This window comes from Spinacia oleracea, chromosome 5, assembly GCF_020520425.1.
Source record: "Spinacia oleracea cultivar Varoflay chromosome 5, BTI_SOV_V1, whole genome shotgun sequence".
In the NCBI taxonomy this organism is placed as follows: Eukaryota; Viridiplantae; Streptophyta; class Magnoliopsida; order Caryophyllales; family Amaranthaceae; genus Spinacia; species Spinacia oleracea.
This window is the reverse complement of record NC_079491.1, coordinates 114,325,046-114,341,624: the sequence shown is the minus strand read 5'-3', so window position 1 is coordinate 114,341,624 and position 16,579 is coordinate 114,325,046. Positions and strand designations below refer to the sequence as shown.

General features: G+C 38.6%; 2 long non-coding RNA genes across 2 annotated transcripts; both read left to right on the top strand.

The window, feature by feature from the left end:
- The first annotated feature begins 234 nt into the window (after positions 1-234).
- LOC130461142 (uncharacterized) lies at positions 235-2,350 on the top strand. The gene is made up of 4 exons (XR_008921527.1): positions 235-693; positions 1,449-1,542; positions 2,139-2,230; positions 2,338-2,350. It is a non-coding gene; the product is annotated as an uncharacterized lncRNA (long non-coding RNA).
- Positions 2,350-15,907, top strand: LOC130461143 (uncharacterized). Its single transcript, XR_008921528.1, has 3 exons — positions 2,350-2,406; positions 14,744-14,808; positions 15,651-15,907. It is a non-coding gene; the product is annotated as an uncharacterized lncRNA (long non-coding RNA).
- The last annotated feature ends 672 nt before the right edge of the window (positions 15,908-16,579 follow it).

Sequence of the window (16,579 nt, the reverse complement as noted above, 5' to 3'; positions counted from 1 at the left end):
ACGGGTATGACGCACGTGTCAATGGCCGTGCGTGGTTTACGGTTGACAACAAGTTCAAGAACAAGAGTCGAGGTAATGGTTTCTTAGGTTATGGCAATGAGAACATGGGTGGCACTAGTAGAAAAAACCCCTGTTGCAGCCCCCTTGTTGCAGCGTACATGTATTAATACGCTTCAACAACCAGTCGGTCAACGCGGGTCAAACCTTTTAAAGAGTTGTTGCAGCGTACAAATTAATTGCCCCCTGCAAAAGAGTTTGTTGCAGCGTACATAATAAAAGCCCCCTACAATAGACCTTCCATTTTGCAGCGTACATGGTAAAAGCCCCCTGCAATTTTTTTTTTATTTTTTTCGCTGCAAAGGTAGGTAGTTCTATTCAGACCCATTTCGTCTCAAACCTCGAGCAAAATAGAAATCTAAAATCCCGCGCTCACTCCTTCTTCTACCCGAGCATTCTTCTATTTGGATTTTGGAGAGAGAAATCGTTGTTAATTTCATGAAATCAGGGTTCGAATTCGTTTGGTGAAGAGGAGGAAAAAGGAAAATCGATTTTTTTTTAGTTTCGTTTTACAAGCCCTAAAAAACCCTAGTTTCGGAAATTAGGGCAAAGGATTTCAAATTTTGCTTGCTGTTTTGCGACATAGGTTTTGCAATCTAAGGGTTTCGTGTTGCGAGGGTGGTGTGTTTTGCTCAGGTGATCTTCTCGACCTTTAATTTTAACCTAATTTTTATTTTTATTTTCGCAAACCCTAGAATGTCATCAAGTTTGGGAAATTAGGGTTAGGGGGAATGAAATTGTGTTCGTTTTGTTTTGATTTTCGACCTACTAGGTCAATTGATGAGTTGGGGGATATTGAAATGTGATTCTGCTTGCATATGCTGCTGAATTTCTGTTGGGATGGTGATGGGGTGCTTTTTTTGGGTTAGTTCTTTAAATTTTGATGCTTTTTAACTGTGGCATTGAGTGCAAATCTTTATTTCGAGCTTTCCCTTGATGCGAAGTGAAACTAGCTGTTGCGCAGGTATTACTTTGATCATTAATAGCTTGAAATTTGTACTTCTAGTTAACTTTTCCTGGTGGCATCTGTAGAATTTTTCTTTGAGGTGAATTACGAACCATTTTTTCATTTATATGTTCTGCTGTTAATGTCATTATTGACCTGCTTTCATCTCGTAGTACCTTAGTACTCAGTATAGACCACTTACTACGTTGCCATGATGTTGTTCTATATTGGCTTTGTTTGTATGGTACATCTTCAAGTATGTGCTGTCTCTGCACTTTGCAGTGGTTCTGTGCTGTTAGTATTTGTTGGACTTGGCAAATCTTTCTTAGTTATTTTGAATATCAGAGAAATCGTTGTTAATTTCATGAAAAAACCTAGAAGTCATGGGGCTGTTCCCGTGTTTCAATTGCTCAATATTCTGACAAATTGGTTCCAAAGTTAGCAGGTGAAGGAGGTTTCAGAAGATTGGAGTTGGAGTTCCCATCTGCTGCAAAAGAAATGAATTGATTGATTTTGAGGAAAGAACAAGCGCATATGAGGTATAATCTTGTTTGATTTGTTAAATTTATGCAACTATTGAAAACTTTGTTGGATTTGTTGTTTAAATATTATGGTAAATGTGGTTTGTAATTAATTTAATTAGTTGATTTACTGATGCCTATGGTTCATGTAGTTAATTTCTTTGTTTAATTGATTGAAGAATTTAAATTTGAGTTTGAATCTGTATGAAATAATCTGGGGTTCAGAAAACTAGGATTACTTTGTTCTTGCTTATTTAATTTGATACAAAGTATGAGGTTTTCTAGCTTCATAACTTTGCTATTTATAGGTTTTAATTTATATTCCCTATGCTATTTTCCAAATCTTGCTGAAGTAAATCTTGTCATGTGAATAAGGGTTGCATTTAGGTTTTACAAAACTCTTCTCCATGCATTATGTGATGTGAATAAGGGTTATAGACTTATAGTTGTTCTTACTGTCATGTCTTTTCTGCCAGACCCTTTACAATAGGAGTCTATACAATATTGGTATTCGTTTTATTCCCATAATTATATTATAGCTTCTGCCATGTGAGTATTGGAGGAGTGGATACCTCCACTAACGTTTACATGATAATTTTGTATATGGTTGGCAGGATGTCAACATGACTACATGGTAAAGAATCTAAAGCCCGCCTTACACTCTCTCCCCTTTTTATCAGTATATATGCTTTGAAGGGTCCTTTATGTGAGTCGTTTTTCCCCCCTTTCATCTCTTAACTAGTATGTAATCTAAACATATGGTTTATTTATTTGGAATCTCTAATGACACGGTTGATTCTCTATTTCCCTTAGATATGATGCTGTGATTTCACTTAACAAAAGGCTGTTAAGAGTTTTGTATCTTCGGGATTCCGGTCAATGGTAACTTACGATGAATTGTTTTATTTACTTTTTTAACTTCTGTATTATGTTTCTTAGTTACATGGAATCTGTGACCTATTTGACAAACTAGGGGTGAAATCAGTTGGCTACTTAATTTTTGCTCAGAAATGAGTGTAACTGCAATTAACTGGATCGCTTTGTCTATTACTTTTATTAGTCAATGAATCAAACCCTTGTATTTATGGGGGAGCCACTGAATTGTCTGAGGTGTTAGGTTATGATACATATGACAATTCATAAATCATGCGGAAAAACCATAAACCCAGGAAAACATATTATTTACACATAATCATTTAGCATAGATTAGATGCATACTCTTTGTTGCGTGCCTTCCCTAGCTGCGCCCGAACCGAACAAGAACAAGTCTTTAGGACTCCAAGTGTCGTCCCTCCGTAGATAGTCCACAGCATGTCCGGATCCGCCTTAAGATTGACCAACTAGAATCGCCCTTAAGGTACTATTATTTTCGGCACTTTATAGGCAAATGTGTGACTGAATTTTTCTCTCAAAAACTCACTTTGAATACTTTGAAACTTGTGTTATAAATTGTGAGCCCTAGCCTCATATTTATAGCGGTATGGAAAGGGAATCGAAATCCTATTCAGATACAAATTAATTAAACCTAGAATCCTATAAGAACTCTAATTTAATTAATTTATCAAATAGAATTAGGAATTTAATCATTAACCGAACTCTGCATGTTTTAGGAAACGTGCACGAACACAAACACTTGCACACACACGCACGGCAGCCACGATGGGCCCCATGCGTGCGCGCGAGCAGCAGCCCACTCAGCGCCCGCGCGCGCTGCGCGCCGCGCGTGCTGTGCGCGTTGTGCGCGCTGTGCGCTGCGCGTGCTGTGCGCGCTGTGCGCGCTGTGCGCGCTGTGCGCGCTGCGCGCTGCGCGCAGCCTGCTGGGCCTGGCCTTGCGCTGGGCCTGGCGTGGCTGTTTGTGCGGCGCGCTTGGCTTGCTGGGCGATGGCCTGGCTTCGTGCTGGGCCTCGTCTGGCAGGCCTCGTCCGATGCTTATTCGTACGATGCGCTTCCGATTAAATTTTCCGATTCCGGAATTCATTTCCGATACGAACAATATTTAATATTTCCGATTCCGGAATTAATTTCCGTTTCGAACAAATATTTAATATTTCCGTTTCCGGAATTATTTTCCGATTCCGGTAATATTTCCGATTCTGACAATATTTCCGTTTCCGGCAATATTTCCGATTCTGGAAATATTTCCATTTCCGATAATATTTTCCGACACGTACCATGTTTCCGTTTCCGGCAACATCTACGACTTGGATAATATTTATATTTCCGATACGATCCATATTTCCGTTTCCGGCAATATCATCGTTTCCGGAGTATTCATTCCTTGCCTGTGACGATCTTAGCTCCCACTGAAACCAAGATCCGTCGGTTCCGAATATTCATAGATGGAGTATTTAATGCTATTAAATACTTGATCCGTTTACGTCCTATTTGTGTGACCCTACGGGTTCAGTCAACAGTAAGCTGTGGATTAATATCATTAATTCCACTTGAACTGAAGCGGCCTCTAGCTAGGCATTCAGCTCACTTGATCTCACTGAATTATTAACTTGTTAATTAATACTGAACCGCATTTATTAGACTTAACATAGAATGCATACTTGGACCAAGGGCATTATTTCCTTCAGTCTCCCACTTGTCCTTAGGGACAAGTGTGCATTTCCTAATTCCTTTGTCACTCGATGCTTGCTCTTGAACATAAGGTAAGAGTTGTCATCCTTATTATGTCCAGAGGTGTTCCTCGGTTTCAGAGTTCAACTGATCAAATAAACAGATAATCATAGCCTATGATTCATCCGAGCACGGCCATGCATTTCACAGTTTCTAGCTCTCCGAGTGTCCTTGTACAACTTTTAAGCATCTCATCCCGATTTATGGGAGGACAATCCCAATCTTGCGATCTTGAGATTAGACTTCGTTTGATAGGTGATTACCTGAGCGTTGCCTTTATAGCCTCCTTTTACGGTGCGACGGTTGGTCAACGTCAAAGCAACCAGTTCTCAAACAAGTAATCTTCAAATCACTCAGGTATTGAGGATTTAGTGTCTAATAATTTAATGAAATTTACTTATGACAGACTTTCATCTCTTACAGTAAAGTTTCATAGGTCTCGTCCGATACTAGTCTTCCCAAAGTAAGTATCTATGCAAATGATTATGACATTGCCATGTCCACATAGTTCAAGAAACAGAACTACTAGTCATCTTGCATTCTAATCGTCTAACGTTTTCTATGCGTCCAATTTTATAGAAAACTCCGATTAGGGACCATTTTCAACCTTTGACATTCAAGTTCACTTGATAGACATTTCTTAGTCACAGGACTGGTCCTGACAGTCTATCTTGAATATATCGTCAATTTGAAGGGACTCATCATTTAATAAACCACAAATTAAATGGAAAAATGAATTCTTTTCATTTATTGTGAATGATTAACCAATAATGTTTTACAAAGATTTAAACTCTAAAACTTTAAAACATTAAACAGAGACATCAAAGCCATTCTCCAATATGCTTGATTCCCATAGCTGCAGTGTGCGAGTTGTGCTTCGCCTGCGGCAGAGGTTTAGTTAATGGATCTGATATGTTGTCATCAGTTCCAATTTTGCTTATCTCGACTTCTTTTCTTTCAACGAACTCTCGTAGAAGGTGAAATCTACGAAGTACATGCTTGACTCTCTGGTGGTGTCTAGGCTCTTTTGCCTGTGCAATAGCTCCGTTATTATCACAATACAGGGCTATTGGTCCTTTAATGGAGGGGACTACACCAAGTTCTCCTATGAACTTCCTTAGCCATATAGCTTCCTTTGCTGCTTCATGTGCAGCAATGTACTCCGCTTCAGTTGTAGAATCCGCAATGGTGCTTTGCTTAGCACTTTTCCAGCTTACTGCTCCTCCGTTGAGGCAGAAGACAAACCCAGACTGTGATCTGAAATCATCTTTGTCGGTTTGGAAACTTGCGTCCGTATAGCCTTTAACAATTAATTCATCATCTCCACCATAGACCAGGAAGTCATCTTTGTGCCTTTTCAGGTACTTCAGAATGTTCTTGGCAGCAGTCTAATGCGCCTCTCCTGGGTCTGACTGGTATCTGCTCGTAGCACTGAGTGCGTACGCAACATCCGGGCGTGTACATATCATAGCATACATTATTGAACCAATCAATGATGCATATGGAATCCCATTCATTCGTCTACGCTCATCAAGTGTTTTTGGGCACTGAGTCTTGCTTAGAGTCATTCCATGAGACATGGGTAGGTAGCCTCGCTTGGAGTCCGCCATCTTGAACCTATCAAGCACCTTATTGATATAAGTGCTTTGACTAAGTCCAATCATCTTTTTAGATCTATCTCTGTAAATCTTGATGCCCAATATGTACTGTGCTTCTCCTAGATCCTTCATCGAAAAACATTTCCCAAGCCAAATCTTGACAGAGTTCAACATAGGAATGTCATTTCCGATAAGCAATATGTCGTCGACATATAATACTAGGAAAGCAATTTTGCTCCCACTGACCTTCTTGTATACACAAGATTCGTCCGCGTTCTTGATGAAACCAAAGTCACTGACTGCTTCATCAAAACGTATATTCCAGCTCCTGGATGCCTGCTTCAATCCGTAGATTGACTTCTTTAGCTTGCATACCTTTTTAGCATTCTTTGGATCCTTAAAACCTTCAGGCTGTGTCATAAACACAGTTTCTGTTAAAACGCCGTTTAAGAAAGCAGTTTTGACATCCATCTGCCATATTTCGTAATCGTAATATGCAGCGATTGCTAACATTATTCGAATAGACTTTAGCATTGCAACTGGTGAAAAGGTTTCATCGTAATCCACACCGTGGACTTGCCTGTAACCTTTTGCAACCAATCTAGCTTTGAAAACTTCAAGTTTCCCATCCTTGTCCTTTTTCAGTTTGAAAACCCATTTGCTTCCAATGGCTTGGTAGCCATCTGGCAAATCGACCAAATCCCATACTTGGTTTTCAGACATGGAGTCTAATTCAGATTGCATGGCTTCTTGCCATTGCTTGGAGCTAGGGCTCGTCATAGCTTGCTTGTAAGTCGCAGGTTCATCACTTTCAAGTAATAGAACGTCATAGCTCTCGTTCGTCAAAATACCTAAGTACCTTTCCGGTTGAGATCTATATCTTTGCGATCTACGCGGGGTAACATTTCTAGATTGACCATGATTCTCACCAGATTCTTCTAAAGATCTCTGAGTTTCATCCTGAATGTCATCTTGAGCATTCTCTAGAGTTTGTTGTTCGACTCGAATTTCTTCGAGGTCTACTTTTCTCCCACTTGTCATTTTGGAAATGTGATCCTTCTCCAAAAAGACACCATCTCGAGCAACAAACACTTTGTTTTCAGATGTATTGTAGAAGTAATACCCCTTTGTTTCCTTTGGATAGCCCACAAGGATACATTTGTCAGATTTTGGATGAAGTTTGTCTGAAATTAATCGTTTGACGTATACTTCACATCCCCAAATCTTAAGAAAAGACACATTTGGAGGCTTTCCAAACCATAATTCGTATGGAGTCTTTTCGACAGCTTTAGACGGAGCTCTATTTATAGTGAGTGCAGCTGTATTTAGTGCATGTCCCCAAAATTCTAATGGAAGTTCGGCCTGACCCATCATTGACCTGACCATGTCTAGCAAGGTTCTGTTCCTCCGTTCTGACACACCGTTCCATTGTGGTGTTCCAGGAGGAGTCAATTCTGATAGAATTCCACATTCTTTCAGATGGTCATCAAATTCATAGCTCAGATATTCACCGCCTCTATCAGACCGCAGTGCCTTAATCTTCTTGCCTAATTGATTCTCTACTTCACTCTGAAATTCCTTGAATTTGTCAAAGGATTCAGACTTATGCTTCATTAGGTAGACATAACCATACCTACTGAAGTCATCAGTGAAAGTGATAAAGTAGCTGAAACCACCTCTAGCATTTGTACTCATTGGTCCACATACATCTGTATGGATTAAACCCAATAGTTCATTTGCTCTTTCTCCAACTTTAGAGAAAGGTTGCTTCGTCATTTTGCCAAGTAAACATGATTCGCATTTACCATAATCCTCTAAGTCAAATGGTTCTAGAATTCCTTCTCTTTGAAGTCTTTCTAAGCGTTTCAAGTTTATATGGCCTAATCGACAATGCCACAGATAGGTGAGATCTGAATCATCCTTTTTGGCCTTTTTGGTATTTATGTTATATACTTGTTTGTCGTGATCTAATAAATAAAGTCCATTGACTAATCTAGCAGATCCATAAAACATCTCTTTAAAATAAAACGAACAACTATTGTCTTTTATTATAAAGGAAAATCCCTTAGCATCTAAGCAAGAAACTGAAATGATGTTTTTAGTAAGACTTGGAACATGGAAACATTCTTCCAGTTCCAAAACTAGCCCGGAGGGCAACGACAAATAGTAAGTTCCTACAGCTAATGCAGCAATCCGTGCTCCATTTCCCACTCGTAGGTCGACTTCACCCTTGCTTAACTTTCTACTTCTTCTTAGTCCCTGTGGATTGGAACATAAGTGTGAGCCACAACCTGTATCTAATACCCAAGAAGTTGAATTAGCAAGTATACAGTCTATAACGAAAATACCTGAAGATGGAACGACTGTTCCGTTCTTCTGATCTTCCTTTAGCTTTGGACATTCTCTTTTGTAATGGCCTATTCCATCACAATAAAGACAGCTTGATGTGGACTTGTCCTGCTTTGATTTAGCATTGCCTTTGGACTTTCCACCTTTCTTGAATGGTCTCTTTCTAGCCTTGAGTAAATCTTTGGCTTCACAGTCCAGTACTATTTCAGCCTTTCTGACAAGGTGAATAAATTTTGCAACTGTTTCTTCTCTTGGTTCACTTAGGTATAGTTGCTTGAAGCGACCAAACCCACTGTGTAGTGAATTGAGCAAGACAGAGACTGCCATCCTTTCGCTTATTGGTGTTCCTAGTAGACTTAGGCGATCAAAATATGAACACATAAGATCCACATGGAACCTCAGTGGGACGCCTACCCTTTGTTTAGTGCGAAGGAGCTGAACATGTGTTTCTTGGACCTCCATCCTATAACACCTGTTGGGAGAACTAACCTTTAGACCAGACATTGATTCAATCAACTCATGGACGTTCAGGTCCCTGTCCTCCGTACTTCCACGACAGATATCCCTCAGATTCTTGATGAGCGTAAAAGGTTCATAGGCTACAAACCTTCTAGCCCAATCATCAGGGATATTGTTCAGCATGAGACTCATAACCTTTTTGAGATCCGCATCCCAGGCGTAAAATCTCTCAGGGGTCATGTCTCTGGCATAGTAGCTTGGCATGGGATGTGACAGTACATACTCAAGTCCATTGAGTTTGACTATTTCAACTAGCTTAGCTTCCCATTCAAGAAAATTTGTCAGGTTCAGCTTGACCATAAGCTCAGAACCCATGATGATGTTTTGATTGTTGTTTGCCATATTAAAACTACAATTGAAAAGAATAAACAAATAAATAACCATTCACAGTTTCTCTTAATAAACTTAAATTCTAGCATACATGCATAATTCAATGTTCATTAAGCATTTTATTCAAATTATGTGTTCCGGCAGGTGTGAATAAAATGATTCCAAGATCCTAAAATCATTGAAGAACTAAGCACAGTTTGTCGACTTAATCCTAGAACATCTTAGGTAAGCAAAAGCCTTTTGCTAATAGTCTAGAAACTATTCTTGGTTGATAGGTACGTCTAAGAACTTATTAGGTAAACCTATCGAATTTGCCACAACATAAAAGGACTCCTTACTTATATCGTTGAGTTTCACCAAAACTAACATGTACTCACAATTATTTGTGTACCTTGCCCCTTTAGGACCAATAAGTAACACCTCGCTGAGCGAAAACTATTACTAGATTGATGTAAAGGATATCCAAGCAAGTGTATATTTTGGCATGGCACCTTTTAACTCAATTTTTAAGTTTGGAACTTAAGGCTCTTACTATGTTGGTTAGATTTTAAGTGAACTAAAATCCTTAATCATGCAACATAATCAAGCTTATGATCTCATGCATTTTAAGACATATTTAAAACAATAAATAACTTAAAACATGCATAAGATATTTGTGATCTAGTATGGCCCGACTTCATCTTGAAGCTTTGACTTCAAAGTCCGTCTTGAAAATCTCCGTGGGAGGCACCATTTTCTTCAAATAGGATAAGCTATAACTAATTACAACTATTTGATGGTTCGCAGACCATATTTGAATTGAAAAATAACTTTGGTACTTTAGACCAATTACATTCAAATTAATGGTACGCAGACCATATTTTCTATCCTATTTGGGCCATACTAGTCACTTCATAACCTGCAAAACAGTACATATACAATATATACCATTCACCCATTCATTATCATGAATGGCCCACATAGCTGGTTAGTAAAACACATTATGCATCACGTAAACATTTGCAGCAATTAATCAAGGGCACCAATAATCTACCAATTATTCAGTCCTTATTAATTCTAATCAAGTTGTTTTAACCTTAAGGATTTGTAGACCTAATCAAGAGTTTATGACTAAAAAACGCTCCCACTTAAACCAATAAATTCATATGCTTTACCAATTTTAAACATAAAAATGTATTTCTAGTCTAACCGGAAACATACAAATTTAATTAAAATTTAAAGCTCATATAAATTTATAATTGAATCCAAAAAGTTTAATTTAATTTCAGTCGCATTTAAATTAATTCATGATTTTAATTTTAGTAAAATAATTAGAATAAATAACATTTATTATAATTATAATATTCAAAATTAAAATCCAAGAAAATAATTTAAATTATTAATTTTAAAATTAATTAAAATTACGTGAACTGAAATTTTCAAATTAAACATTCAAAACGATCTAATCGTAACGCAAACACCCTACGCGTAGCACGCCCATGGGTCGCACGCACACAGCCATTGCTGGCCATGTGCGCGCAGCCCATGCGCTCGTCGCATAGCTGCTGCATCCCTATCGCAAGCCTCCGCACGCATTGGTGCTCGCTGCGCGCGCCAGCGCTCATCGCACGCGGGCTATCGCTCGCAGTGCGCGCGCGACATCGCTCGCTGGGCGCGCGACATCGCTCGCTGGGTGCGCGAGCCATCGCTCGCTGGGCGCGCGACATCGCTCGCTGGGCGGGCGACATCGCTCGCTGTGCGCGCGAGCAATGCTAGGCGCAGCGCTCGTGGCACGCGAGCTTGCGCTCGCTGCGCGCGAGGCTGCGCGCTCTTGTGCGAGGCAGCGCGCGTTGTGGCGCAGCTCGCTTGCTGCCCACACGCGACTGCCTTGGCTCGCCCTACGCCCATGCCCATTCGTCCATTGGTCGTGGCACACGACACAAGGCAGGGCTGCTGCCTTGTGCTCGTGCACTACGCCCTTGCTCATTGCATTCGTGCCGCACGGGCGACGAGCTCCCTTGCTCGTCGTCGCATGCCCGCATTATACAACACCCCTTAAGGGTAACACGAAGCGTCCATTGCTTCGTGCGTGCAAGTTATATGAACGAATCGCATAAAAATTTAAAATTTATATTTAAAATTAATGACAAATTAATAAATAATATTAATTTCATAATTTTAGGGCGAAAAATCGAAAATTTATTATCCAATTGATTTCCGATTGTTATGGATTCAAGTCTAGGTCATAAAAATTTAAAATTTATCGTAAATTTACAATTTTTATGGTGGTTTTTAATCATAGGTTTCTAATTAAATTACAATTAATTATGAAAATCAAATTAATTCTAAATTATTCTAATTTTCAACAAATTAATCATAATTACAAATTAGATTGCATAATTAACAAGACTAGGCATTCAAACTTGTTAAACATATGCAGTAGGTCAATCAAAAATTCAAGATTTATCAACAAGAATCGCAAATATTTAATTTAACATCTTAAATTTACGAAATTTTGCATTCGAAAAACTAAAACCTTCGAATAGTCATAGTTAGGCTTCGAATTTGAGAATTCTGGGTTCGGCAGAAAAATACTAATTTTGTCAAAATTTTAGAATGCCTTTTACATGCGGAATTGACACAAAAATCACTCAATTCGGATGAGTAACGAAGAAACTGCCGAAAAAACTGCGTACGTATAATTAAATAAACGCAATTTGCAATTAATTAACAATTACGAAAATTAATCACCCCTTTTAATTCTTGCAAATTTGTAATATTTAACCATGTTCATGCAATTTAGATTATGAAAATAATAAGGGGCTCGTGATACCACTGTTAGGTTATGATACATATGACAATTCATAAATCATGCGGAAAAACCATAAACCCAGGAAAACATATTATTTACACATAATCATTTAGCATAGATTAGATGCATACTCTTTGTTGCGTGCCTTCCCTAGCTGCGCCCGAACCGAACAAGAACAAGTCTTTAGGACTCCAAGTGTCGTCCCTCCGTAGATAGTCCACAGCACGTCCGGATCCGCCTTAAGATTGACCAACTAGAATCGCCCTTAAGGTACTATTATTTTCGGCACTTTATAGGCAAATGTGTGACTGAATTTTTCTCTCAAAAACTCACTTTGAATACTTTGAAACTTGTGTTATAAATTGTGAGCCCTAGCCTCATATTTATAGCGGTATGGAAAGGGAATCGAAATCCTATTCAGATACAAATTAATTAAACCTAGAATCCTATAAGAACTCTAATTTAATTAATTTATCAAATAGAATTAGGAATTTAATCATTAACCGAACTCTGCATGTTTTAGGAAACGTGCACGAACACAAACACTTGCACACACACGCACGGCAGCCACGATGGGCCCCATGCGTGCGCGCGAGCAGCAGCCCACTCAGCGCCCGCGCGCGCTGCGCGCCGCGCGTGCTGTGCGCGCTGTGCGCTGCGCGTGCTGTGCGCGCTGTGCGCGCTGCGCGCTGCGCGCAGCCTGCTGGGCCTGGCCTTACGCTGGGCCTGGCGTGGCTGTTTGTGCGGCGCGCTTGGCTTGCTGGGCGATGGCCTGGCTTCGTGCTGGGCCTCGTCTGGCAGGCCTCGTCCGATGCTTATTCGTACGATGCGCTTCCGATTAAATTTTCCGATTCCGGAATTCATTTCCTATACGAACAATATTTAATATTTCCGATTCCGGAATTAATTTCCGTTTCGAACAAATATTTAATATTTCCGTTTCCGGAATTATTTTCCGATTCCGGTAATATTTCCGATTCTGACAATATTTCCGTTTCCGGCAATATTTCCGATTCTGGAAATATTTCCATTTCCGATAATATTTTCCGACACGTACCATGTTTCCGTTTCCGGCAACATCTACGACTTGGATAATATTTATATTTCCGATACGATCCATATTTCCGTTTCCGGCAATATCATCGTTTCCGGAGTATTCATTCCTTGCCTGTGACGATCTTAGCTCCCACTGAAACCAAGATCCGTCGGTTCCGAATATTCATAGATGGAGTATTTAATGCTATTAAATACTTGATCCGTTTACGTCCTATTTGTGTGACCCTACGGGTTCAGTCAAGAGTAAGCTGTGGATTAATATCATTAATTCCACTTGAACTGAAGCGGCCTCTAGCTAGGCATTCAGCTCACTTGATCTCACTGAATTATTAACTTGTTAATTAATACTGAACCGCATTTATTAGACTTAACATAGAATGCATACTTGGACCAAGGGCATTATTTCCTTCAGTGAGGCCGGGTCATTGTCCTGACAGACTGGTTTTCTGCTACCTTTTAATTATTTTTGTAAAGCCATATTGTGTGCTCCTAGTTTGACTAAACTTATATCACATTCACATACACATACACTGTACCTTTCTGCATTATGCTTTTTTTATTACCATCAATGTTTGAAGGATTAGTGTTGGCCTCCTTGTGAACAAAGTACCTATTAAGAAGGGTCAACACTAATATTACTCATAATTATTTTCAGATCTAGTTTTGGTTTACAGTCATAGGCTTTACTTGCTGATGAAGTATTATGTTCCCATACAACTTGCATTTTTTCTGCCTATTTTTTTGCACTTAATCTGTCGATTTACAGTGTTTTTATAAAAAAGTAAAAAAAAATAAACACTTTTGAGTCTACCTTCTCTATGGAGTCATGGTGGCAAGTTTAATCCATGGCAATGCATAACAAGTAGGATAATGTTGAAATAGCTTAATAGAACCTTTAAGCAGTGGGCTAACCTAACTCAAAAGAGTCTTATCTGATCTTGAATTAAGCTAGTTGAACAACTTTTCCACAATAAAGATTCCATATAGCTGGGTTGGGGAGTTATGATATCTGAGCGTAAACCGATTCTTCAATTCCAAGAAGTTAAAGACGGCCTAAGATTTTATGTTACGGTTTGGTGTAGTCTGAATATTTACTTGTGTGGTGTCTTATAGTCATGCTTAATACTTTTTCTAGACACGATATCCTGCTACGTTGTTGCAACAATGGCAGTGATAAGATTTTCTGAATTTGGAGTACAGAATTTTGCACTCTGAACCGAGTTTTGAAGGGTAGTGACCGTTGATACCATTTTATATTTCATACTGAACATGGGAGTGTGTCCTGCTAGTTCCTTACCATCTCTGTAATGGAACCTACTGTTTTCTGCTTATTAGTAGCAATTTGACAGAATAGACGACTCCATGTCTGGATAAACCTGCAACTTGATCTTCATCATGGAGGGCAGATTGTTCTAGTTATAAAGAGTTTAAAGTGGCTCTATACTCTGACTAATGAAATCTGAGAGAAATGTGATATGTGCAACTTGGATTTGAATCAAGAACAGAATAGTAGTTGTGTACAGATGCAGGTAGAAAACGTCTATTGCCTAGGCTTTCTCGTTCTTCTTTCTGAGATTCTAGTCTAATCAAAGTGATCCTAAGTGTCATATTACACTCAGGTGTGTGATGGTTAGAACATAGAATTAGACACACTTGTTTGGAATGAAGAGTTTACATAGCTTAGACTGCAATTGTTTACAGCTGATTCAACCAAGCTTTACCTATTCTAATGTCTTGAACTCGTTGAACCGATTCTTTGAATTATCGTTTACTAAAAAGTAGAAACTAGTGGTTTGAAACTTCTAAGAGTGACATTCTGAAGTCAGGTTGATTGTGGTTTTTTAATTGTTTTATGTTCTTCTGGTCAGTGCATATTATATTTGATAGTTTCTATAAAACTGTTTAAGGATCATATATATTTTTTTAATGGTTTCCATGTATGGTGTTATAGCTGCTCCTGAGATTACAGGTTGGCTGTCTATTGGTGGATTTCCGTCCTTTGTTGAAGATATGAAGGTAGAATATATTTATGCACATTTAAAGCTCATTGGGTCGTTATAGGTCATATTTAGCATAAAATGACATTTTCGCTCCCAACTTTGAACTAAAGAACTAAGGACTTATTTTAAACTTATTACATGATTAGTATGTTTAATTTTAAGTTTCCAAGACTTATTCCAATCTACTTATGCACATTTAAGGATTGTTTGGTTGTTATAGGTCATATTTAGGCTTAAATGAGACATTTTCGCTCCCAAATTTGAACTAAAGAACCTAAGAACTCATTTTATACTTATTATACATTTAATATGCATAGTTTTAACTTTCTAAGACTCATTCGAATCTATTAATGCACATTTAAGGCTAATTGATTCGTTATAGGTCATATTTAGGCTAAAATGATATTTTCGCTCCCAAATTTGAACTAAAGAACCTAAGGACTTATTTTAAACATTTTACATGATTAATATGCTTAGTTTGAAGTTTCCAAGACTTATTCCAATCTATTTATGCACATTTAAGGTTTGTTTGGTCGTTATTGGCCATATTTAGGCTAAAATGAGCATTTTCTCTCCCAAATTTGAAATAAAGAACTTAAGAACTCATTTTAAACTTATTAATGTTTTACATGCTTAGGTATAACTTTATATGACTCATTCCAATCTATTTATGCACATTTAAGGCTCATTGGGTCGTTATAGGTCATATTTAGCCTAAAGTGACATTTTCGCTCCCAACTTTGAACTAAAGAACCTAAGGACTCATTTTAAACTTAGTACATGGTTATTATGTTTATTTTTAAGTTTCCAAGACTTATTCCAATAAACTTATACATATCAAATTTTTGTTTTTGTAAGGTCTATACTCCGAGGACTGCGCCTTATGCTAGTGAGGAAATTGATGTGGTTCGTGAGCAATGGGCGAAGTTTTTTACCAGCAAGTATTTATTATTGACCTGAGGGAGCTTGATCGAGTTGGTTTAGATGTTATAGAACAATCTTTTATGTTAAAATGTATGCGTACGTTGAAATTGGAACGTAAATATATTTAAATGTATCGGTATGTGCACTTTTGGTTTTGGGATATATACAAAACTCGAGTTGTTGTTTTTATATTTGTTATATAGGTTGCGTTATTCTATTATTGTTTTGACAGGTTTCTATATTTGGTGCAAGGGACTCTAGGTATCCCTAAACAAAATTAGAATTTTCCCGCCAAAAGTGCTTTGTTGCAGCGTACATATATATTGTACGCTGCAACAAGGGAAAAAAATTCGCAAAATTCCAGACTTGTACGCTGCAAAAAGTTGAGTCTTTTGCAGCGTACATATGTATGTACGCTGCAACAAGTCGAAATTTTTGCCAATTTTTTGACACTTGTTGCAGCGTACATACATATGTACGCTGCAAAAAACCACTTTTTGCAGCGAACATTGTACGCTGCAACAAGTTCAGACTTGTTGCAGGCCCCCCAGTTGCAGCATACGATGTACGCTGCAACAGGGGTCTAAAAGCCCGCTGCAATAAGGGTTTTTTCTACTAGTGTGGGTTAAATGAGCTGAACAGGGGCCCCAGAGCGAAGGCGTCTAAGAACGTAAGGATTGGAAAGGGTAGACATCGTAGGACTTCATGTGGTATGATTTGGATTTGTTGACTCAATTCTTTTCCTTCGTTTACTTGGGTAAATTTCGCGCTTTGGGAGGTACGGGCTAAGTATTTCATGGCTTGCCCTTTTCGCTCTCCCTTTTCTCTTTCTCTTTTTAAGTATTTCATGGCTCGCTCTTTTC